At 39.1% G+C, this 27,541-nt stretch overlaps 1 protein-coding gene across 1 annotated transcript in view; it reads right to left on the reverse strand.

The window, feature by feature from the left end:
- The window catches only part of adgrl2a (adhesion G protein-coupled receptor L2a), a 183,684-nt gene that overhangs the window by 147,472 nt on the left and 8,671 nt on the right, over positions 1 to 27,541 (reverse strand). The window lies entirely within an intron of this gene.

Consider the following 27,541-nt stretch of genomic DNA (forward strand, 5'->3'; position numbering starts at 1 on the left):
CTCCACTCTTATTTTTCTGCTTGCTACACTGCCCCAAAGGCCAGAATCACAATATTCTTCCAGATGATGTAAGTACTTGTAGGTGTATTCTTGTCAGCCAGTCACAATAACACTACTGAAACATTTATGGTGATGAAATCTATTTGTAATATATTGCACAAATCTGATACAAAACCTATCCGTGTGCATTCGCTTGCATTAAGTTACTGGTCATTGCATGCGGCATCAAAACAGATTTATCACGGAATGTGATTATAATTAGTGAATTCTTAAGACCACTGTAAACCAGATCTGAGTCTGAACAATGTCCATATTACAGTACATTGTGTGTGTAAATGGCTAGTTAGTTAGCGGTGCATGCTGGTAGTGTTTCAATCGGTGACGTCACTCACTCTGAGACCTTGAAGTAGTTGTTTCCCATGCTCTGCAAGGGCTGCGGCTTTTGTGGAGCAATAGGTTTATTTATTTTTTATTTTACCAGGTAAGTTGACTGAGATCACATTGTCATTTACAGCAATGACCTGGGGAATAGTTACAAGGGATGAATGAACCAGTTGGAAGCTGGGGATGATTTAGGTAGCCATGGTGGTATGAGGGCCAGATTGGAATTTAGCCAGGACACTGGGGTTAACACCCCTATGATAAGTGCCATGGGATATTTAATGACACAGAGAGTCAGGACACCTGTTTACCGTCCCATCCAAAAGACATCTTTCGGATGGGACGATAAACAGGGGTCCTGAATCTGTGAGAGGGGAGGGATTTTGGGGTGGGAGGAGCTACTCATGATAAACATGCAGCTACAAATAAAACTTAGTTAAATGGTTCCAGTCTGCTGTGAAACATTCATCCATGTATACGGGTAAGAGTCTATCTACATTTTCAGATATTATACGTTTCTAATTTTGTCAAAGTCGTTTTCATTGCAAGTTAACTTCTTCTGGCTGAAGGGGCAGTATTGAGTAACTTGGATAAAGGTGCCCATTTCAAACGGCCTCGTACTCAATTCTTGCTCGTACAATATGCATATTAGTATTACTATTGGATAGAAAACACTCTCTAGTTTCTAAAACCGTTTGAATTATATCTGTGAGTCAAACAGAACTCATTTGGCACAAACTTCCTGACCAGGAAGTGGAAAGTCTGAAATCGAGGCTCTGTTCTTCTTCCTGCCTATAAATGGGCATGATACGTAAGAGTCTACGTGCACTTCATAGACCTTCCCCTGGATGTCAAGAGGCTGTGAGAGAAGAAATTTAGTGTTTATCTTGGTCTGAAGTGGAATACAAGCTCTTTGTATGACGTGTCCCTCATTTCCGGTACTCTGGGGAGCGCGAGGTGGACAGTGGGATTGCCTTATGTTTAGCTGCCGTTATAGGCGACTACTATCTCCGGCTTTGATTTTATTTGATACATGTGACCATATCATCGTAAAGTATGTTTTTTCAATATAGTTTAATCAGATTATTGAAATTTTTTCGGGAGTTTTGCCGTGTTCCGTTCTCTGACTTTGTTGACGATGGAGAGATCCGTGCTACTTGGCTAGTGCGCGTGCTAAATCAAGAGGGAAAGTTGCCGTTCTAAATCCAAACAACGATTGTTCTGGACAAAAGACCCCTTGTCCAACATTCTGATGGAAGATCAGCAAAAGTAAGAAACATTTTATGATGCTATTTCATATATCTGTCGTACATGTGAACTAGTCGTGGGCGCCCAACGTTTGGGTACTCTAGCTATACCGAAGCTGCATATCGTAATGAAGTTATTTTTAGAATTCTAACACTGCGATTTCATTAAGAACTAATGGATCTATCATTTCCTATACAACATGTATTTTTTAGTTATGTTTATGAATAGCTATTTGGTCAGAATATGTGTGTCAGAAAAAGTGTCCGAAAAAAATCCGGGCGTTGTGGGAAAAAGTAGCTAAGTTAGCAGAATGTATAACCATTGATTTCAGCTCTAAATATGCACATTTTCGAACAAAACATAAGTGTATGTATAACCTGATGTTATAGGACTGTCATCTGAGGAAGAAAATCAAGGTTAGTCAAAAATTATATATCTTTTGCTTGTTTGTTACGATCGCTTACTTTTGCTACTGGGAAATTGCTTGTGTTTTTGGCTATTGTGGTAAGCTAATATAACGCTATATTGTGTTTTCGCTGTAAAACACTTGATAAATCGGAAATATTGTCTGGAATCACAAGATGCCTGTTTTTCAATTGCTGTACACTATGTATTTTTCAGAAATGTTTTATGATGAGTATTTAGTTATTTGGCGTTGGTGTCTGTAATTATTCTGTCTGCTTTCGGTGCAATTTCTGATTGTAGCTGCAATGTAAACTATGATTTATACCTGAAATATGCAAATTTTTCGAACAAAACATAGATTTATTGAATAACATGTTATAAGACTGTCATCTGATGAAGTTGTTTGTTGGTTAGTTTGGTTGGTTCTTGGTTAGTTAGGTTGGCTTTGTGCATGCTACCTGTGCTGTGAAAAATGTCTGTCCTTTTTTGCATTTGGTGGTGAGCTAACATAAATATACGTGGTGTTTTCGCTGTAAAACATTTTAAAAATCGGACATGTTGGCTGGATTCACAAGATGTGTACCTTTCATATGCTGTATTGGACTTGTTAATGTGTGAAAGTTAAATATTTAAAAAATATATATTTTGAATTTCGCGCCCTGCACTTGAGCTGGCTGTTGTCATAAGTGTACCGACGTCGGGCTTGCAGCCAGAAGAAGTTAAATCATACTGTTAGCTAAATAGCGAAACCTTATTCAAATCAGAAATCAATTTGCATTCTTAGTTTGAGCCTAATGTTAGCTAGCTAACATTGAACCTGGTTGGTTAGCTTTAGCTACCTGGAGATATATACTACAGCTACGACAATGTTTGTATTGGTTGGTAGTAGTATGAGTTGGGATTATGCCGGTCCATTGTTTAGCTAGCTACTTAGCTACATGTCTACACAAAACACTTCACCCGAGATGATTACATGACCCATCAAGTTAGCCAGGTGTGTCTGGGGGTGATTATGGCCATCAATTGTATTTCATGAACATGTGTACATGTCTAGATAATAGTGACCCATCCACTTAGCTAGATGTGGCTGGAGATTGGTTATAGCATTTTCTTCACATGACCCATCAATCTAGACAAGTGTGTCAGATAAGCCTAATCTAATAAATATCTAATATATATAAAATATTTTATCTGCACACTCTGTTTTTGATATTGCTACAATGCAAGTAACCATTTCACTGTACTGTTTACACCTTCTGTATCCTGTGCATGTGACAAATACATTTAGATTTTATTTTATATAGTGTTTGTTTACCAGAGACGATAATGTGAAGAGTAACATGACCTGCACGAAAATCAGATTAGGATATAGGCCAAGGACTAGATAATGTATTTTTACCTGGAGTTTTTTTTATTTATTGTAGGCTACTACATTCACCACTTTTAGTCTTGAAATCTTATATTGTTCACTAAACTAATCACTCTGTTTAGCAAATGGCATCACATGTGAATCCTTAAAGAGATGGGTGGGGCCAAGTCTTAAGAGACGGTGTGCGATGCTGAATGGGTGTAGACAAAGAAGACCTCTCCAGTGGGTGTACCAAAACATTCAAGGCCCATTTTCTCAAAAGTTGGGTTACAAGTTTATCAACTATCAAAGCAGAATTACTTTACCAATGTTCTTCAACTGCAGTGTATGATATACCATTTTCTAGCTCTGAGTTTCTACTTTTATCCAATGTAAAAAAAAACACTAAAAATGTTTGCTACATAAGACCGAATCGAGGCGGCCGGTCACATTTATAAAAACTGAACTTGACATGAGAATGTCTAGTAGTAGCCTTGTACAAATGGGGAATATATGATAACACATATTCATAACAAAAAAATGGGTAGGCCTAGTTAAATATAATAACAAGATACAATCATTTGCCATGAGTGAGAAAAGCGAAAAGCGATTTATCTTTGCATACTACAATAATTAGAAATAGGCATATATTTTCATATTTTTTTCATTTCCATGATCATTGCAGAATAAATTCCTCACCTTTCTGACTGTGATGGTTTCATATGCTACTTGCGAAATAGCTTATAGGGCTATAACAAGTTAGGATAGACTACCATTCACCCCAGCTCTCATTTAATTGGACCCGCTTCACAGTAGTAAATAGATAAGCTATTTCAAGTAGCCTATTTTACTCTATGCGAGTTAAATGGTAGATCAAACGGTTCACCTTTTCCATTGACTTTTGTAGGCAATGTCTGAGTACTGTAATGTGACATTTCTAATGTAGAAAATACTTAATTTATAAACATAATACACATCATAACCACTGCAGAATAAATTCCTCACCTGTTCTGGTCATGATGAGTTTATATTCCCATAGTAGCCATACACCAAATGACCATGCACATCTTCCATTTAATTGGCGTAGGATATTATAATTAAACGTTTTTGCTCTATGTAACCGATAGGGTGTGCGATTTCTAAGATACAGTAGTATTTAAAAGGTGAGCAGACAGTTGATATTTTGCATTGAAGTGTGTAGACTACCACTGTAAGTAGGCCTACTATAGTTGTAAAAAAAATCCCAGTAGACAATGTTTCAAAATTCACGGGCAGTGGCATATTTATGTTTGAGGAAAATGTGAATACAAAATATTATTGCATTTAACCAATCTATTTACAGGTCCACAACAATTTGCAATTGTTTTTGTCTTTCAGAAACAGTCAGATAACACCAACTCCTCCAAAGACATTCGATCAAGTTCGCCATTGCAGTTCCTTTAGATACAGTCTTGGCCTAATTCCAATACTTCCAAACTATACAGTAAATAAGGGCGTTATTGTCACCATAAAAGGTGAGTGATGGGAGTTTTTCAGGCGGTATTATAATACCCATCCACGGGTGCAATTTTCTGACAGGTCTGACTTAGAATGGGAAACATGGGTATGTATGGCATGCGCCAAGTTTATAAATCTTTAGCAGATATTTAGTGTTCAATTTTACACAACGGTTATAAATGAGGCCCCTGCACAATTGGCACTCCTCACGTACGGTTACAACTGTATGCGCATTCACATAGCAAGCCTACTCGTATGTGTGTGTGCGTGTGTGCATGGGGAGAGGAGTGTGTGTGTGTGTGTGTGTGCCTGTGCGTGCGTGAGTGCGTGCTTGCGTGCCTACATGTGTGTGTGTGGGGGAGGTGGGGGGAGTGTGTGTGTGTATGCATGCATTCCGCCATCGCTGCTATTAGGTGATGATGACAGGGACTGTATGGGACAGAAATGGTAATATTTTCTTACACCAAATCATTTTAGCTATTATGAATGGTATGTTAATCTGTACAACTGTGGTTCCTATTATTGTCACTAATAGTATTATTATTTTAATGTTAATACTACAGTTGGTATTATTATCATTATTGGTATTATCCTGATTATTGATATTATTGTTGCTATTATCATTATCATTATTTCTGTTCTTACTGATCTTTATTATTGGTATGAGGTATGACCAGAAACACAGATTACATTGAATCTTATGTTATATTTGCTTCCTGACATTTCAAATTTCTACAGCCTGCTACTTGTTAAAGGTAATTCTATTTTTGTAGGAACTACCTATGTGTATTATCTGTCTAATTTGAAAATGAATGCATTTGGGGATAAGAAAAATACAATTATACCAAATGTATATACTACAACCGAGGTGAAAGGGGCAGAAATGCTTACTGCTCTAACCTGTTTTTGTGCCGTAAGTGGCACTTTGAGCTTTTTTCAAGGGAAGTGTCCCAACTTCTCAGGATCAATGTTATGGAGCGCACATTGAAAATCAAAAAATGATACCCATGTGACGTTTTAGGGGAGGGACCAAGGAGGACTGTTAGGAACATTTGAAATCTCATATATAGATATGCCTAGCAGCTTGATTGCAATGGTACTTTTTGTTTGTAAATTCATGTATTCTGGTAAGTATAACTGAAACTTGTATCTCGTTATGGTAAGTGGTAAATATAAGTATAGATAATTATAATTTGTAATGGTTTAGCAGATTCTAAAAAGACGATCAATCTTTACCTAGCTAAAAGATAAGGAATATAATACATATTGTTTACAGGAAACTCACTCTACAACTATAGATGATGTTGTGTGGGAAATGGACTGGGAAGGACATATTTATTTCTGTGGGAGAAAAAAAATCTAAAGGGGTGATTATATTAATTAACAATCATTTTGATCCGAAAGTGCAAATTGTCCAAACAGACCCACAAGGAAAGTGGATCCTTTTAAAAAATGCTATTGGACGATAAACACATTTGGCTCATTAATCTATACAGTCCAAATAATGATGATCCACACTTCTTTGAAAATATACATAACAATCTATTGAGCTTGCAGGGAACACATTATCCTGTTATTATGGTGGGAGATTATCACACGGTTTTAAGCAGAGGTGGGGCCAAGTCACTATTATTCGAGTGACAAGCCACAAGGTCCAAGTCTAAAGTCGAGGCCCAAGTAGAATGGGTTGAGTCAAGTTCAAGTCTTGCATTCTAAGAGCAAGTCAAGTCTCAAGTCAAGTAATAAAAATCTATACAGGCGATGATTTGTTCAACTACAAATCTTTGTTTATTTATTGAGGCTACCAGACAGCCCGCCCTTTTCATTATTTTGTCTACAAACATTTTGATTAAATAATAACTAATTTGAACAACAAATTCCAAATTCAAGTAAATGATCAATTTCAAGCAATGTTGACATACCAAAAAACCAGAAGGCCTATGTTAGTAATTGCTGCTTGATGCCCTTTTGCTGGTGAGCTTGCAAAGTAAACGGTTCATATTCTTAATCACCAACCAATTTTTGGAGTGGCATATTAATTTATGGCAATACTCTCTCCTTCCAATTTGACATATGTGCTGCACCCGATCCTATAGCTCTACAGCAAATCAACAATCTGCTTGCTAGCTCAGTGGTTTTTACTTTTTGACCTTTGGTAAGAGGTTCTATGGACAGATGATTCAAAAGTGTAACTTTTTGGACGACAAGGTTCACATTATGCCTGGAGAAAACCAAACACTGCATTTCACAGGAAGAACCTCATACCAACGGTCAAGCATGGTGATGGCAGGGGACGGCAGGTAGCCTAGTGGTTAGAGCGTTGGACTAGTTACCGAATGGTTGTAAGATCGAATCCCCAAGCTGACAAGGTAAAAAACTGTTGTTCTGCCCCTGAACAGCCTAGGAACCCATTGTTCCTAGGCTGTCATTGAAAATAAGAATTTGTTCTTAACTGACTTGCCTAGTTAAAAAAAGGGTGATGCTTTGCTGCCCCAGAACCTAGACGATGTGCCCTAATAGAGGGAACCATGAATTCTGCTCAGATAATTCTACAGGAGAATGTCAGGCCATCCATCTGTGAAGTGCACTGCATGACCCAGCTGAAGTGCAGCTGGGTCATGCAGCAAGACAATGATCTAAAACACACAATCAAGTCTACATGAATAGTTTTAGAATGTCAAAGTCCAAACCTAATCCCAATTGAAACGTTGTGGCAGGACTGGAAACGAGCAGTTCATGTGTGAAAACCCACAAATGTCGCTGAGTTAAAGCAGTTCTGCAAGCAGTTCTGCACGTGGGCCAGAATTCCTCCACAGCGATGTGATCAACAACTACAGGAATCATTTGGCTGCATTTAAAGGTGGCACAACCAGTTATTGAGGGGGGGGGTAGGGTGATGCATCACTTTGTTAATTAAATAAATTAAACAACCATCAATTGTGTTTATTTGTAAACTCCGGTTCCCTTTATCTAATATTAGGTTTTGGTTGAAGATCTGATAACATTCAGTCAAATTTTTTTGGGCAAAAATAGAGAAAATCAGATAGGGGGTAAATTCTTTTTCACAGCCCTGTACGTTGTGTCAAGCTGGTTGAAGGACAAACTGGGAACAGTTATATCTGTGCTAGTTTCGAGAAGGGGAATTGTTTAGATTATTTGTGCATCCTCCGCCCAGAGGAAGCTTCACGGCTCAGGCTCAACCTGTGGCGTGCTTTGCTCTCCGGAAGACGGCGCCACTCTAAAGCGTTATCAGTGGGGTAGCATTGAGTCTAGAGGTAGATCAAATGAAAAACAACATTCCTGGTGTTTATGACGCCAGCCGTTTGGTGAGACGTAGACCCAGTGGCAATGGCGAGAGTAAGAATAACCTGTCTGTCTTGTTGAGCGTTGACACAGAGTTTCTACCTGATAACGTCAGGTTAGATTATATTTGCTATTCTGTGAAGGCCTATGTTCCGAACCCGCTACGGCGCTTATGGTGCCAAGGATTCGGACATGCTGCAGCAGTGTGTAGAAGGAGATCCCATGATGTGAGAAATGTGTATGAGTGTGTCACAGGTTAGAGGTCATTATGGAGTATTATCCCTGAGGGTGCCACTGGAGGGCACCCTTATGTTTCTAGTGTCCAGGTGAGCCTGATTGGGATTATTGGGTTCACCTGGTTTAGGACTATTTAGGTTCCTCTATGGAGTTAGACCGTTTGCTCAGGTCTCTTGTCTTGTTTTGTATTGTACTCATGTGCACTTGTTTTCTTGTTTTTCCTGTGAATACTTCAGTAATCATTCTGGATTTACCCTCATCTCTGCCTGCTGTGTTTCTCTGCACCTGGGTCTGAGTTAGTACTAGAGTTATTGTCACAGGAGGGCATAGTCAGAGGGAGTGTACAGTTGGGATAGAGAGAGCACTGTGGGTCAACTGTGGGGGTGCCCATGCAGCTGGGGATCTGAAGTGCCCTGTGAGAGAGAGAGACAGGTTGAGATTGTTTGAGTTGGGCAGAAAGTTTCCTATGCCGAGGCAGAGAAGCGAGTGGATGATAGCTGAAAGGTGAGTGATTAGACGGAGCCAGATCGGAGAGGATGAGTAAGGTTGGTGGTCAACTGCACTGTGTTAAAGGAGTGGTAATCACAGAAGACGGATGTGGTGGTTACAGCAGTAGAGAAATATTTTGGGGTCAGAAATTTTAGTTAAGAAGATCTACAGGAAGATTTGAGAGAATGGGTTCCATCCTCCCAAGCGGACGGCATGGTAAAGGATCGTTTAGGGCCAAAGTAGTGGGATGGGGTAGTGGGTTTTTGGGGATAGTGTGCAGGGATAGATGGTGGTGCCATGTTAAGATTTCCCCTTCATTTCTTTACCAAAATGTGCAATCTAGTCTGCCGGAAATCCACACGAAGAAGAGATACTGAAGGAAAGTATTTCTGTGTGAGGGAGACGCCTAAGTAAATTAATATAGTTGTGAAAATCAGCATATTTTGCGTTAAGGTCACAAACAAACTACGAGGGTAGTGAATTGTGAACAAGGAAGGAAAGTTAGCCTACCAAGCTGGAAGCTACCAGTATCTTCTTGTAATGTTAAGTGTTCTAGCCTGCATGGACATTGTTTTGTGAACAGTAATTAGCAGTTAAAACATTTCTACATGCCGTGTTCAATTATTCAAGTGTGTTAACTTCTGTGCAGCATGAGTGGGGAACAAACATGATGCAGCCCGGAATCCCAGTCCAGTGGTTCCTCGTCAGGACAAAGAGCTAGCTCTAGCAATGAGTAAGTGGAGAATGCGGTCGGACCATCAGATAATTGTCATATACACTACCGTTCAAAAGTTTGGTGTCATTTAGAAATGTCACTGTTTTGAAAGAAAAGCAATTTTTTGTCCATTAAAATAAATTGTAGACATTGTTAATATTGTAAATTACTATTGTAGCTGGATTTTTTATGGAATATCTACATAGGTGTACAGAGGCCCATTATCAGCAACCATCACACACTGTGTTCCAATGGCATGTTGTGTTAGCTAATCCAAGTTTATCATTTTAAAAGGCTAATTGATCATCAGAAAACCCTTTATTATTTAAACCCCTTTTGCAATTATGTTAGCACAGCTGTAAACTGCTCGTCTGATTAAAGAAGGAATACAACTGGCCTTTAGACTAGTTGAGTATCTGGAACATCAGCATTTGTGGGTTTGATTACAGGCTCAAAATGGCTAGAAACAAAGACCTTTATTCTGAAACGTGTCAGTCTATTCTTGTTCTGAAAAATGAAGGCTCTTCCAAGTGATATTGCCAAGAAACTGAAGATCTCGTACAACGCTGTGTACTACTCCCTTCACAGCACTGCGCAAACTGGCTCTAACCAGAACAGAAAGAGGAGTGGGAGGGCCCGGTGCACAACTGAGCAAGAGGACAAGTACATTAGTGTCTCGTGTGAGAAACAGATGTCTCACAAGTTCTCAACTGGCAGCTTTATTAAATAGAACCCGCAAAACACCAGTCTCAACGTCAACAGTGAGAGAGGTGACTCCGTTCCTCTGTCCGGTGTCTGTGTTCTTTTGCCCATTTCTTTTTATTAGCCAGTCTGAGATATGGCATTTTCTTTGCAACTCTGCCTAGAAAGCCAGCATCCCGGAGTCGCCTCTTCACTGCCGATGGTGGACAACCTTGTTTTAAAACCTTGTTTTAAATTGTTTAACTTGGGTCAAATGTTTCAGGTAGCCTTCCACAAGCTTCCCACAATAAGTTGGATGAATTTTGGTCCAATCCTCCTGACAGAGCTGGTTTAACTGAGTCAGGTCTGTAGGCCTCATTGCTCGCACACACTTTCTCAGTTCTGCCCACTGTCACGTTCCTGACCTGTTTTCCTTGTTTTTGTATGTGTTTAGTTGGTCAGGACGTGAGCTGGGTGGGTAGTCTATGTTATGTGTTACTATGTGGGGTTAAATGTGTTGCCTGATATGGTTCTCAATTAGGGGCAGGTGTTTGACGTTTCCTCTGATTGAGAACCATATTAAGGTAGGCTGTTCTCACTGTTTGTTTGTGGGTGAATGTTTCTGTGTCTGTGTATGTCGCACCACACGGGACTGTTTCGTTTGTGCTAGTCTGTACCTGTTCGTTCGTTCTTCGTGTTTATGTTAAGTTCTTATGTTCAGGTCGGTCTACGTCATTTTGTAGTTATTCAAGTGTATTTCGTGTCAGTGTTCGTCTTGTTTAATAAATTCATTATGTCTTCATACAACACTGCGTTTTGGTCCGATCCCTACTCCTCCTCTTCAGACGAAGAGGAGGAGAGCAACCATTACACCCACAAATGTTCTATAGGATTGAGGTCAGGGCTTTGTGATGGCCACTCCAATACCTTGACTTTGTTGTCCTTATGCCATTTTGCCACAACTTTGGACGTATGCTTGGGGTCATTGGCCATTTGGAAGACCCATTTGCAACCAAGCTTTAACTTCCTGACTGATGTCTTGAGATGTTGCTTCAATATATCCACCAAATTTTCCTGCCTTATGAAGCCATCTATTTTGTTAAGTGCACCAGTCCCTCCTGCAGCAAAGCACCCCCACAACATGATGCTGCCACCCCCGTGCTTAACGGTTGGAATGGTGTTCTTCAGCTTGCAAGCATCCCATTTAAACTCCAAACATAATGATGGTCATTATGGCCAAACAGTTCTATTTTTCCTTCATCAGACCAGAGGACATTTCTCCAAAAAGTACAATCTTTGTCCCCATGTGCAGTTGCAAACCATAGTCTGGCTTTTTTTATGGTGGTTTTCGAGCTTCTTCCTTGCTGAGCGGCCTTTCAGGTTATGTTGATATAGAACTCGTTTTACTGTGGACACTTTTGTACCTGTTCCTCCAGCATCTTCACAAGGTCCTTTGCTGCTGTTCTGGGATTGATTTGCACTTTTCACACCAAAGTACGTTCATCTCTAGGAGACATAACGCGTCTCCTTCCAGAGAGGTATGACGGCTGCCGGGTCCCATTGTGTTCATACTTGCATACTCTTGTTTGTACAGATGAACGTGTTACCTTCAGGCGTTTGGAAATTGCGCCCAAGGATGAACCAGACTTGTGAACGTCTACAATTTTTTTCTGAGGTCTTGGCTGATTTCTTTTGATTTTCCCATGATGTCAAGCAAAGAGGAACTGAGTTTGAAGGTAGGCCTTGAAATACATCCACATGTACAACTCCAATTAACTCAAATTATGTCAATTAGCCTATCAGAAGCTTCTAAAGCCATGACATCATTTTCTGGAATTTTCCAAGCTGTTTGAAGGCACAGTCAACTTGGTGTATGTAAACTTCTGACCCACTGGAATTGTGATACAGTGAATGAAAAGTGAAATAATCTGTCTGTAAACAATTGTTGGAAAAATTACTTGTGTCATGCACAAAGTAGAAGTCCTAACTGACTTGCCAAAACTATAGTTTGTTACCAAGAAATTTGTGGAGTGGTTGAAAACGAGTTTTAATGACTCCAACCTAAGTGTATGTAAACTTCCGACTTCAACTGTATGTATGCATTTATGTGTATGTGTGTGATATATATATATATAAATATAATTGGGATTGGAAGTGATGCAGACAATTAGATCGATCATCAATGTATCTGCAATATTAAAGCCCCTACAAAATATATATGTTATTTATTTTTTTAAGTGGAGCAGACCAGAGAAATGCACAGTGCGCTCATACTTTAAGGGGACATCGGCTGTGCTGATATACTGATTGAGAAAGGATCAAGTCTTTCTAAGACATGAGACACATTTGATAGAAGTACCGAAACTAACACAAATGCTAGTACCGAACCATTTTTCATGTTCAGTATTGAAAAAGTACAGGAGTTTCACTATACTCTGCAACACTAGCATCCATAGCAGATTGCTAAAACGGTAGCCTACTTTATGAGTAATATTAATGTAGGTAGACTACTTTCTGGTCACTAATCTGTATATGTGCACCTGCCTTTGCACACCAATGCTGATGACTGTTCATTGGTCAACAGTCGAGACGTGCAACTTTTTGGTTCTGAGGCACAGATTCGTTTTTTTAAAAACAAGAATTCGTTGCAATGCCGTAGGCCTATGTTTGTGACCAGATCGAATAAGCAAAAGTATGAATATCAAATACAAATGGTAGGCTAGCCTATACACTGAGTGTACAAAACATTAAGGACACCTGCTCTGTCCATGACATAGACTGACCAGGTGAATCCAGGTGAAGGCTATGATCCCTTATTGCCGTCACTTGTTAAATCCATTTCATCCAGTTTAGATGAAGACGTGAATGAAAAATGAAGCAAATTCTTTTTTTTTTAAATGCTACGAAGAATAATTTACAGAAACTCCGAAGAAATGGAGTCATCCATGATTCACCGATTCAATACATTATCTTGAAAGAAGAAGCAAAAGATTTTAAGCATACAGTGCCTTCAAAGTATTCACACCCCTTTACTTTTTTCCACATTTTCTTGTGTTACAGCCTGAATTTAAAATGGATTAAATGGAGATATTGTGCCATAAATAGAGATTTTGTGTCACTGATCTACAAACAATACCCCATCATGTCAGTGTAATTTTGTTGGTAGAACACTTTTAAAATTAATAAATGAAAAGCTGAAATAAGTATTCAACCTCTTTGTTATGGCAAGCCTACAGTTCAGGAGAAAAATGTGCTTAAGAAATTGCATAATACGTTGCATGGACTCATTCCATGTTCAATAATAGTGGTTAACATGATTTTTCAATGACTACCCCGTCCCTCAATCAAGTAGTGAATTTCAACCACAGATTCAACCACAAAGACCAGGGAGATTTTTTAATGCATCGCAAAGAAGGGCACCAATTTGGTAGATTTGTAAAAATAAAAAAGCAGATGCTGAATATCCCTTTTTTGCATGGTTAAGTTATTAATTAGGCTTTGGATGAAGTATCAATACACCCATTCACTACAAAGATACAGGCGTCCTTCCTAACTCAGTTACCGGAGAGGAGCAGTTACAGAGTTTAATGGTTGTGATATGAGAACTGAGGATGGATCAACAAAATTGTAGTCACTCCACAATACTAACCTAAATGACAGTGTGAACAGAATGAAGCCTGTAGAGAATAAAAATATTCCACAAATATTCCTGTTTGCAACAAGGCACTTAAATAATACTGCAGAAAATGTGGCAAAGAAAATTACTTTTTGTCCTGAATACATAGCAATTTCTTTGGGGCAAACACAACACATCACCGAGTACAACTTTTCATATTTTCAAGCATGCATCATGTTATGAATATGCTTGTCATCGGCAAGGACAGCTATAAGGCAAAATCCTAGAGGAAGACCTGGTTCATTCTGTTTTCCAACAGACGACACAGGGAGGCAAATTCACCTTTTAGCAGAACAATAACCTAAAACACAAGGCCAAATCTACACTGGAATTGCTTACCAAGACGACATTAAATATTCCTGATTGGCCTAGTTACAATTTTGATTGAAAATCTATGGAAAGACTTAAATGACTTTCTAGCAATGACCAACGATCAACTTGACAGAGCTTGCAGAATTGTAGAAAGAATAATGGGCAAATATTGTACAATCCAGGTGCAAAGCTCTTAGACTTATCCCAAAAGACTCACAGCTGTAATCACTACCAAATGTGCTTCTACAAAGTATTGACTCAGGGGTGTTAATACTTATGTAAATTTGATATTTCTGTATTTAATTTTAAATTATTTCAATCATTACGGTTAAAAAATAACAACAAAATGTGGAATAAGTCAAGGGGTATGAATACTTTCTGAAGGCACAGTATGTTCTCTTTTTAGTTTCCTCCATCTTACTGAATGATAATAACCGTAAGGACATTTTTACTAATAATAGTGTAAAATTCACAAATGTACAAAAAGATTTGTGTGAAGGCCAAATTACAGAGGGGGAACTTCATGACGATATTACATATTTTCAGTTCGGAAAAACGCCAGGGCTTGATGGCAAACCAGTAGAGTTATGCAAAAACTGTTTTATGTACTAAAAGATCCACTATTAGCATGTTTTCACTACTACTTTAAAAATGGTGGACTATCAGATAGTCAGCAAGAAGGTCTGATTTCACTATTACTGAAACAGGACCCAGGTGGTAAGTATAAATATCGAGTCCACTTAAAAAACTGGAGGCCCATTACACTTCAATGTTGTGATACAAAAATCCTGGCAAAATGCATAGCAGGTAGAATTAAAAAAGTTTTTTCCTGGATATTATTCATCCTGATCAGAAAGGTTTTTTACGCAAACAATACATTGGAGATAATATAAGTCAATTACTTAAAACAATAGAACACTATGAAACATCGAAGAAACCAGGCCTGGTCTTCATAGCAGATATTGAAAAGGCCTTTGAAAAATTCTAGTCATACTATATATAAATGCCTGGACTATATTAATTGTCAGTCTCTTATACAATGGCTTAAAGATATGTATAGCAACCCCAGATGTAAAATAGTAAATAATGGTTACTTCTCAGAAAATATTGAACTGTCAAGAGGAGTTAACCAAGGTTGTCCACTGTCTCCATATATGTTTGTTATGGCCATCGAAATGTTAGTTATTAAAATCAAGGGGTTTAGAAATGCAGGGATTAAAAACAAAAATATCTGCATGCCGATGGCTATAATTCTCTTAAGTCCGTAATCTGGATCCCTGCACAGTCTCATTGGCAATATAGATAAATTCTCTAGCCTCTCTGGACTAAAACCTAATTATATGAGTAAGAAATATTTCACTTTATTTGGAAAAGTAAGCCAGGCAAAATTAAATGTTCTTATTTATATAATGAATATGAGTTTGGGGGGCTAAAATTATGAAATATGAAAGCATTAAATGTCTCACTAAAAGCTGCAGTCATACAAAAGATATACTACATCCAAACTGGTTCTGCAGCAGATTAGTAAGAATAGCTGACCTGCTGTTCAAAGATGACCTTCTTGCCTTTAACCAAATTACAACCTTTCATTTTTGGTTAATTGAAAATGAAACAAGCAATACGAAGCTGGTTACAATTTACATTTCATCCTCCTGAAAAGACAGACCAAATATTATGGTTAAACTCAAAATATACTGATTGATGAAAAAACATTATTTATTTTTAACAAATTGTATTATCTTTACTATGAATAAGAATAGGGAAGTTATGTCACACATGCAGCTTTCAAAAATATATGAGAATGTTTGCTCTCTCCAAAGTTATAACCAACTGGTTGCAGCATTACCAAAGAAATGGAGGAGGCAAGGGAAAAGGGGAGAAAGTCAGGAACATTTACTAGAACATTTATTCTGATATTGTCCCCATGTGGCTTGTTTCTGGTCACAGGTTCAGGAATGGCTGTAAAATCACAGCATTCACTTAAAACTAACCCTAGAAGTATAGTATTGTTGGACGATTTTTATAGCCATAGTCAATCAATTAACAATATAACATGACTCTTAGACTCTATACATTTTTTATTTACAATCTATGGATACTATGAGATTAGAAAGGTTCAAAATTCATGTCAGACATCACAGCAAAGTTGAAAAATATATGACACATGGAAAACAAGAGCGGGTGGTAGGTGGGATGGGCTGAGAGTAGCTGAGGGATGAGATTAAAAACTTTTGATCTGTAGTGGCTGGGGCCGAGAGCTCCAGGAATCATGTGTGCCGGATGTGTCTGAATACCTTTTTGTATGTGGTGTGTATACTGAACTGTATTTTTGTCATGTAATACCATGTGGAAAAGTGCCATATATGTGAAATGTATGTAGCAAAATATCTGTACAAACAAGAGTGTAAAACAAGGTTGCCTTTGTCCTCCGAAGGGGTGGGAGGTGGTGGGGGGATGGGTTTGAAAGAAAAAACAAATAAATAAATAGAGAGGTACGGAATCAATACTGTTACATGTGTATGGGCTAAGAGATGTCCTTTTCACAAGCAAGGTGCCATCCCATACAAAACTGGATTGGACAAAGCAAACATAAAATATGCCAACTCTGTATCATGGCTGCAATAGGAATTGAGATGACCTTGAAAGACCACAAACATATTCCGACTTTACTTTTCACAATCACGTCACGAGGAGCAGGGACGGCTCTCATAGCTTTTTCAATATAGGGCGAAATCGTCATAACAGGAACCTAGTTTCCTTTATCTTGAAAATTAAACTACAGTGCAACTGAAGAGCACTCAAAAAAGAGAGTTGCACTGAAATCCTTTATGACCTAAAAACACATTTATGCACTATTGTAGTTTTCATGAAAAACCCATACTGGAGCAGATACAGAGAGACAAGAAAACATTTCCTTTGCTTGAGGCCATGGTACTGTATCAGTATGACTAGGCTTCTATATCAGCATCATATAGGTAGGGATGTAGCAGCTGCAGCCTGCAGCACCACAGATTTCCTGAATAAGACTGAGTCGGACAAAGACAGAATGTCTTCAACAGCGCTGCACTGTCTGCCTCAGAGGCAGCAGGCTCCCCCACATCGGAAATAAATAAATAAATGAGACGGTAGATCCCTACTACATGGAGAATGGGTGTTCTGTAAATGGATGATAACAGTTCTATACTTTAATAATCTTTGTATCATGCTGAGAGTGTTTAGCATGCTGAGACACCAAAGGCGAATGGGGGAGTCTGCCTGCCTGCCATTCTCATCATTAAACGTACCGAGGTCTCCCTTCTCTGCTGGAGACCTTTTTTACCTTGTAGCTAGAGCCGAAACCACCGGTGATCATATCCTGACTGTTTTCTTAACCAACTCTTGACTCTGATTTGATCTGAGACGGGCCTTAAAAGTGCCAACTGTCATATTGAAAGTTGTCAGAGGAATCATCATCCTAGGCTACTTTCAATTTCACAAGAAGCATGATAGGAGGTCAATGTACTGTGAATGGTAAGAACAGATTGTGAAATGTCAACAGGCACAGCATTGTCTTTGCTAAATACGAGGCAAATGCAGACAGATGTACTCGGAGAGATAGAGAAGCCACAGAGGTGTTGGCCCAAAGGCTTTCAGCATATGTGCACTTGCTGTATCCAACCAAAGCACCGGCAGGCAGCTTTATAATCAAATTGACGTAAGAGTGACAAACGTGAATTGCTGAGCCCATTTGTTCTTTCGAATAAAAAGCAACAAAAGCTAAGTATTTGGGAGGAAGGGAGCTATTAAAAAGGGACAGTTTGAAATTTGAATGACGGGCCCCGAGAACAAGTGGCAGATGTGAAAGAATGCTAAGTCCTTTGGACAAAGATCTGTTGTCCCTCTCAAGCTGCTGAAGAGGGCCACAAGAGAATAGAGGAAGAGCTGGCTATTATTTGAAACGAGGTCTGGAAGAATGGGGAGGAGACAGGATAAAGCGACAGAGGGGGATGGGTCTAGGTTACAATAAAAGATTGACAGCCTGCAGGTGTTGCTTGACCTCTGCATTAGCCCCCGGGCTTCAAGAAAGAGTAGGGATGTTAATTGTCACGGAACATCCCAACAATGTAAAAAAGGGCGCCAGTGATTCACCAAAATGTAAATCGCATCCAATGATTTGGTGTGCTGGTTTCAGCACATGTTGAATGAAAATATAGCTGCTCCCATTTGGTTTTTAAAAAAACAAAATCATACATTCACACTATAGTCCTTTCCACATTTGTCCAAACTCTCCTTATCCTCATGTCTTACCAAGTAAAAAACTATAATCTTTGAAGGCATAAAATACATAGGGACCTGTGGCTCAGTCATGGAGTAACCTAGCCTGGCTCGTTGAGGAAATATATTCCTTAAAGAGATTGCATTTCTTCTCTGACACTGCTGCAGATGTACAATTTGCAAGCGTAAATCAGAAAATTCTCCCTCCGGTGGGGAAGAGATTGAGCCGGTGATCAGATGACTTGTGGAGTCCCACTGAGTTCGAAATGGCGTGGAGTGGAATCAAGTCGCTGACCCCTCGGTGGCGGAATGATTGAGAGCAGCATGGAGCAGAGTCAGAACAAGGAGCATGACTGACACCACAACCAAACACAGTGCGACTGCTGTTGCCCCTGAACACAGCCCCATGACCCTGACAGAGATCATCATGGCGAAATACTAGGTCAAACACACACTGCTCACCAGAACAGCTTTGCTACAGCTATTCTGGGAGGGATGAGAAGGGAAGGGGGCACACAAAGCAAAAACAAAAAATCATACTTTTCTGAAGTAGCAGTTGTAAATTGGGTCACTAAACTATTTTAGGAAAATGAAATGTTGCAACAGATGGCGTACAATCTCTTATATAAATGTTGTGTGTGTACATTTTCACTGGTCCAGTAAAAAATGATTAGCTAACAATTCATTACGCCCCTCTCCCTTATCCAAAACATATTGCAGTAGTCAGAGCTGTCTTTTCAGGACAAAAATAAAATACTGCTCCTCCATTTTGCTTCTAAAACAATGACAATTTGCACTGTCATGCAATCATAGACACTAATCTACAACTCAGAGATCTGAGTCAGGTAAGTCTTTTCCCATTCTCAGTTATTAACTAGCTTTACTTAATCGTCTCAGAGTATATGAACACAGCTTTTTCAGAATATAACTAAATATTGGAATTTTTCTCTGAATGTAGCAAAGAGTAACCATTCAGTTTTGCTACACCTCCACCATAGAGCATGATACAGTAGTGTAGACTACACAGTGAATACATCTCTAAGGTTGGAACTGTACCGCCCATTGCTCTTTGTGTTCTCTCCATAAATCATTTTTACTGGCCATTCAATTAATCGATTAGCGCGTTCCCCATTGGTCAGGACATATGGCTACTAAATAAAACAATCATGACCTAAGATAGGTCATTAATAAAGCATTGGGGGAGAAAAAGGAAAAAGGCCACTAACCAAAATATGTCTTGGATGAGCAAGACATATAACTCAGTACGAATTCACTTAGTTAATACAAGTCAACAATAAACCAGTAATAAACATATTGGTGGGAAATCTACACCATCTCTATTACATACAATATCATATGTCTACATTCTGATCCCAAACAGTGGTTCAAGTATCTTCTCTGGTTCAGCATGGAAATATGTGTATTTATTTGTATTTAAGAATGTGAAAATCTTATTGGGCTGTACCATAACATGGTTTGTGTTGTTTTGCCCTTTCTCCCACTAGTATGGAATTCATAACCCCATAATCATTTTAGCAATGCAACAGAAAACCCTATTCGTTCTGAGAGATGCCTATACCTGTCTCTCCATGTAGATTATAGCTAGATGATTTGAGATGGTAACAATTTTTAATACAGGTTCCATACATTATTAGGGGTCATTTTGATGTTTTAGTGGAAGTGAAGTGGATTATAGCAAATAAAATTTGAAAATGTAATTTCCATTTACTGATAGCACAAAACTATTCCTTTCAAGACAAAGGAGATAAGAATGGTTCTGCCATAGCTGTTAGATGGTGCCATTGTCAATGCTTCTCAGCTCAGGAATTAATAGGCTGACATTAATACAGGAAGATAAATAAGGAGGTCAGAAATGTGAGGCCCACCATTATATAGGTGTCTCATGGCGATAGTACCTGCCAATCAACTCCAATAAGTCCTTGATACTATACATTTATCCTTGAAAAAGACAGATAGTGCATGGAATACTCTCAGTATAACATTGTGGATGCAGGGAGACAGACAACCCAATGTGGATATATTTTGTAGGATTTTTGTTCAGAGAGCATTTCATGAGCAAAACAGAGGCGTTTGTCCTATGATCCATTGTGCCACGATGCTGTGCCTAAATTAGTCATAACAAATCAGGGATCACAAAATGAAGCTCGGCAGTTGGTCCAGCCAAGTTCTCCTTAGCTCATCTTCTCAATTTCAGCGGAATGCATCAGTGTTGCGCTCATTAAAAAATGATACAATGCGGTATTGGTGAAGACAAAGTCAGACAGGCACTTGGCACAAAATACTGGGTGTCGGGTCAATGTTGTCCACTTCATCTGTGCTGACGTATTCCCGAATCAAACTTCAACATCTAATAACAACCCGGTCAGAGAGAGAACTTCCAAGGCTATGGCAAATCGCCAAGGCTGTCTGAGCTTTAATTTGCCACGCAGATACAACACATTAGTTGTATACAGTACACAGATAGAACACATAATACTTAGTGTCACAAAAGGACAGTAGATAGTGTTGATACTGAAAAAGTATACCGTTAGGTTCACAATACTTGTTTTTTCCTCCATGCAAGTGGAAGTGTGGTTACCTTTACCATTAATTGCACCAGTGAGCAGCTTTAATCTCTCTGTACAACAGGATGAAAATAAGCAGATGAATGGGTAAAAAGCCTGCTCTGTCCCCCTATTAAGGACCAGGCCCATCAATAATTCACCATGATCGTGAGGCATTATTCAACAGGAAGGTTAATTTTTAAGATGGTGGGTGGCAACACTAAACATGAAAAACGTAACACAGACGATGACTCGTAAAAGCAACATCTAGAATGGATGTGGAGCAAGTAGGTAAGCAGCCAATTTATCTCCATACGGACAAATCTTTGCTATCACTGGAAGACAAAGAAGAAAAAGGGTATGGTAGGAGACACTATACAGTGATATGATTGTGTATATGAAGTGCACAGAAGTGTGGTGTGCAGTATCGGCAAAACAATAGTTTAAGAAGGTGTGCTAATTCTTTAGGATTACACATTATACTCCAGTTTTCCTGTCCTGGCACACTATGTAATTGAGGCTTTGATCCTTCCGATGGCTCCGAGGAAGGACAAACGAAAGCAAAATGAGGGATGCTATAATCTCAGCCCTTACTAAAATAGACAGCAGAGCAAGGACCTTTCCCTTAAAGCAGCAACACAAACACATTGAGCCAGCACTGGAGCAGACACGTCAAACTTCACCCTCTACATTTTCTCGCCGCTATAGCATCTATTTTCAATCTCAAAAGACGACGTGAATGCCTTCGTGAGACAAGGGAAGTGTCGTATGTCATTGCATGCTAATAAACAAGGTAGAATAACACTGGTTGGCTCTCATCAGGAAACCGGGAGACGAAAGACGTTGGTGTAGTATTTCTTGAGAGCAATCAGTTGTCAGCCCTAAATATTAACAGGTAATGCAACTAACAGGTAATGCAACTTGTTAAACCTTGTGATGGTATATTTACCTTTTTTTTTTAAGATACTGTTGCTTGCAAATGAATGGTTTGCCTCTCCAATGCACCGTACAACGTGAAGTATATTTCTGTAAAGGAAAAACTATTATAACAGATTTTAGGCACTGTAATATCATAAATACTCATTCATTAAATGCAGCCATTTTAAACTGGTTTGTTTGTGGAGCTATATTAATTAATTTACATCATATTTAAGGCCTTGTTCAATCAGTATCAGTGCTCGTTGCCCTCTGCCTCGGGTTGTGACAGAGAGCAGCTTTTGGACTGAGCTTCCATCTGAGCAGTTACATGTTCATTAACATGTGTTCACCCAGTGTTATACGAACGATTGTGATGCAAACGTCCTTGGGATTGGCTCATTGAGCACGCCCGTCTGCATAACTGTAACAGAGTGGAGCCCAGTTGTGTGTCTAGGCCTACTGTAGACTGACTGGGTTGCAACAACTCATCGTCTTTGAACAAAGAGGAAGTCATAAAATGTTGAAATAGTTTCAGCTGTGTTATCTTCAAGGTGTAAACATTGTGGGCTTTTCCATAACATTATAGTGAGAATGGATTGGTTTTTACACATGCATAAAACTTAAACAGAATACATTGTCAGTGCTCTATGAAACTGAAAACAATTGACTATAATTGCCGTAATACATGTTGCTATATAACCAAAGGGCTGAACAATAAACAAACACGACACATATTGCAACCTACGATGTTAAACAGCCACATTCCATTTCATTGATATATATTTTTTTCAATATAGCAGATATATATTGAGTGTTAGCATCTTATTTACAATCCCTTTTGTTAAAGCTACAACGTCAGTCATGCAAAAATATTTCCCTTTCAAAAGGACGTGCCTCCCTTCAATGGAGAATAATCTTTACCGAGAATCAGAGTCTTGGCGTGATAAAAAATGATTCGAATGTAAATGGCTTACTGGCAACGTTATCGCCCTCTACCACCCACAGCAGGACAACCGATACAGCAATCACTGCTGCTGCACCTTGTGTATGTTTAAGATGTGTTTGCTCTTTTGTGATAACAAAGGAGGGGAAACAAACAACTCAGAATAACTGGACCAAAGTCGGCAAATCCAAAGACACAGAGGATGACACAGCAAACTGTAAGCGAATTGGAGATAAAATATTCACTGGTAAAATGATCTTTCCTGTCATAAACCCTCTCCTTTTGAATACCAAAGGAATTCAAATTCCCAAACAAATCCTGAAAGGTTGACCCATTCTGTGTTATACAAACTGATAACATTTCAGTCTAGGTCGTACCTTTGAACTGCTACGCCGAGCCAGCATGAGGTATAGATTGCCATCTTTGGTATCTCTGCACAGGTAATCCACTGAAGTGTAATTACCACAGCTCTAAATTATACAAAATTATAATAGGGAGTTAAAAACTCCATATGAATATGGAGGAAGTGTGATAACAGAGCACCATGCTGTGAGAGAGGGTAATATCTCGATAATGGCCCTTGTTTAGTGGTGGAAATCTCCTCACAAGACAACAGGCTCCCTGTGAGATATCTACTTAAATGTTTCTTGACATGAGAGAGGCATTCACAGAACAACAAAATGTACTAAGCCACGGCGATAGAAGATAATCTAATTACAGGACTAATGTGGCTTTGACAAAGGCAATTGCTTAAATAGGACCCAACCCAAGATTCCCCACGAACACAAGACTTGAATTGTCTTTGTTGACATGTTCCACAATGCTGTCTCTTTGTCTACTTGGTTCCTAATGGTATGACTTGAACATGGTGTGATTGGTTTAATAAAATTGAGAACTCATGACACCAGATTGCAAACATTGAGAAATTCCACACTGATTCAATGTCCAATCATAACTTCAGTAACCATCCTTAGTGCAGACCAGTGACCCTTATAGGTATTAGCTGTAAACCTAAAGTGAATTAAAACCTCTTCTATCTGGCAAAAAAACAGAGATGGAATGGTATGGAAGTAAAAAATGAAAATCGACAAACAGTATGTCCCCATATGTATTTACACTTAGGCTAAGCACGTCAACGACACAACTTCACTTCAGTAACATGAGCAAAAATGACAACGTTGATATCTGTAATTGTCGTACACTACCGTTCAAACGTTTGGGGTCACTTAGAAATGTTCTTGTTTTTGAAAAAAGAATGTGTCCATTAAAACAACATCAGATTGATCAGAAATACAGTGTAGACATTGTTAATGTTGTAAATGACTACTGTAGCTGGAAACGGCATATTTTTTTATGGAATATCTACATAGGCGTACAGAGGCCCATTATCAGCAACCATCACTCCTGTGTTCCAATGGCACATTGTGTTAACTAATCCAAGTTTATCATTTTAAAAGGCTAATTGATCATTAGAAAACCCTTTTGCAATTATGTTAGCACAACTGAAAACTGGAAGCTTCATTAAATAGTACCCGCAAAACACCAGTCTCAACATCAACAATGAAGAGGCGACTCTGGGATGCAAATAGGCGACTCTCTTTGCAGAGTTGCAAAGAAAAATACAAATCTCAGACTGGCCAGTAAAAATAAAATATTAAGAGGGGCAAAAGAACACAGATAGTGGACAGAGGCACTCTGCCTAGAAGGCCAACATCCCGGAGTCGCCTCTTCAGTGTTGACGTTGAGACTGGTGTTTTGCGGGTACTATTTAATGAAGCTTCCAGTTGAGGACTTGTGAGGCGTCTGTTTCTCAAACTAAACACTCTAATGTACTTGTCCTCTTGCTCAGTTGTGCACCAGGGCCTCCCACTCCTCTTTCTATTCTGGTTAGAGCCAGTTTGCGCAGTTCTGTGATGGGAGTAGTACACAGCGTTGTGCGAGATCTTTAGTTTCTTGGCAATTTCTCGCATGGAATAGCCTCCCTTTCTCAGAACAAGAATAGACTGATGATTTTCAGGAGAAAGGTCTTTGTTTCTAGCCATTTTAAGCCTGTAATCAAACCCACAAATGCTGATGCTCCAGATACTGAACTAGTCTGAAGAAGGCCAGTTTTATTCCTACTTTAATCAGAACAACAGTTTACAGCTGTGCTAACATAATTGCAAAAGGGTTTTCTAATGATCAATTAGCCTTTTAAAATTATAAACTTGGATTAGCTAACACAACGTGCCATTGAAACACAGGAGTTGTCACGAATCCCTCCGGAACTTTCATTACGTACACCTGTCCCCTATTCCCACTGATTATTACTTGTATCAGTGTGCCCTTTGGTTTCCATTGGACTGTCGATTATTGTTACAATGTCAATAGATGCGTGTGAGTACCTGTGTTGTGTGTTTTGGATTTCGTGCCATTGTGGATTCCGCAAATGATTACGGGTCTTGTCCCGTGTGTTAATCAGTGTGCGCGTGTGTGTTATTTATTCAAGGTACTCCTCGCTCTTTTGTTTTGGGTTTCTACCCTGTGTTTTGTTACGTGTTTGTTTGGTCTTCGTCCTCGTTCCTTTACTCGGCATGCCGTAATTTGGGCTCAATAAAAAACCCTATTATGCATTCCTGCGCTTGTCTCCCGAATAATTCATGCGAACGTGACAGGAGTGATGGTTACTGATAATAGGCCTCTGTACGCCTATGTAGATATTCCATTAAAAATCTGCCTTTGCCGGCTACAATAGTCATTGACAACGTTAACAATGTCTACACTGTATTTCTGAACAGTTTGATGTTATTTTAATGGATTAAAAAAAAATGCTTTTCTTTCCAAAACAAGGATATTTCTAAGTGACCCCAAACTTTTGAACGGTAGTGTATGTAACATCAATTAGCATTTTGTTTCAGGCTACTGGTGCATGCTCCAGTTGTGCATCATGCAAATATCAACACCTTATTGGAACATTTCTCTGAGAAATTCCACAAATGTCAAGGATATAAATAGGCTACTCTACATTATTTTATCCCTGGCCTACAATGTAAATCGGAAAAACAACAATGTAAAAAAATACAACGTGTGACAAATGTCCCCTTTTTGGCTAATGCACTTAGGTATGTCGGTTTTGTGTAGCATGTCTTAGATCCAAAGTGTTTACAACTTTTGCTAATGGTCAGATTTATCAAGTTCTCAAGGCTACGTTTCCACAACGCTGTTAATTTAGTAAAGGCTACAGGGTTAACAACAGGAGGATCTCTCAGGCAATGCAAAAAGGTGCCTGTGCCAATCCAAGATGTTATCAGGCACAACAAAGCCAACTTTTTAGAGACTTTGAACAGGCTCCCTTTTGGAGCTGTGGCTCCTTGGCTGCCCTAGGGCTTGCTGGACCTATTTCTGATGGTAATGGGGGCTGGATGCATCCTGTCAGCTCGCTCCAGACTTGCTAGTTATCAGCTCGAGGTGATGAATGATGGAAATGCCACGAGCGGCAACCAGTGCAGCTCTGCAAGGACAAAAATACACCCCTGCTTCCCCTCTTTTTGTCTCTCTCTTTTTTAATAGTATTTTATTCCATCAACTACCCAATTGCATGGCTTATACCAGTTGCTGCTGGGGGATAGAGAAAGGGGATGTTCACGTTGCATGTTACTGACAATAGCCTATATATTTTAATTCAGTGATCACTCAAGTGTAACAAATCCTTTGCGCACAATAAGCATTCATATACAACTAAACCTAATTTAGTGTAAAAGTTTAATATTTATGGTCATCTCCAATTTCCTAACTGAAAGAAGTGCAATAAAACAAACAAAAAGAGTACATTGTTTATTCCATGTCTTAAAGGATGTTAATGGTAATCCCAACTCAGGCATGAGACATGTGCATCAGTTCAGATGATAGTGCCAGGTGTGTGGTGGTAGGGGTTATATTTCTCATACCATATTTAATTACAACCAACCTAGTAGGAGGTGAATCACTATTCAGCAAACAAGTCCCCTGAATGGTAAAAGAAGTCATTGTTTGTGTGATTTTCTGACAGAAATATCACCTACTAAGGTTTCACACTTGGAGGTAGGCATACATTCTGAGTGTAGTTTCATCGTGTCATTTTTTTAAATACACTTTTGGAACATACAAGAAGCTCTGTACATTTTGATATTCCAACTGATACAATTTTTTTTTAAGTAAAACTGAAAATCTAACTGTCAGACAGATAAACCCAAATATAGCCCTTTCTGGGCAAGCGTCTGTACGATGCCGGGCCTGGTGCAGCTGTACAAGCAAAGCTGTACAGGAAAGTCACCATGGCCACAATCGCTCAATCTTCCCCGTGTTAATCCGACACAATCTGCATTCAATGCAGCCCTGCTCCTTGGGTCTCTGTGTTTCTTTTCACACCCCTAACTAGGGATTTAGACCTGGCAGGATAGTGGGCATGTTGTCGAGCCAGTCTACCACTTTCTTACTGCTTAATCACACAGGGGTGTATTTGTCGCAATGTTGTAACATTTGTCGCTAATGTGGCACTTCATTTCAGTTGTTTAATATGAACCATAACCTCACTACTGTCCATTGTTTTGTT

The sequence above is a fragment of the Salvelinus namaycush genome, chromosome 10 (genome assembly GCF_016432855.1).
Source record: "Salvelinus namaycush isolate Seneca chromosome 10, SaNama_1.0, whole genome shotgun sequence".
Lineage (NCBI taxonomy): Eukaryota > Metazoa > Chordata > Actinopteri > Salmoniformes > Salmonidae > Salvelinus > Salvelinus namaycush.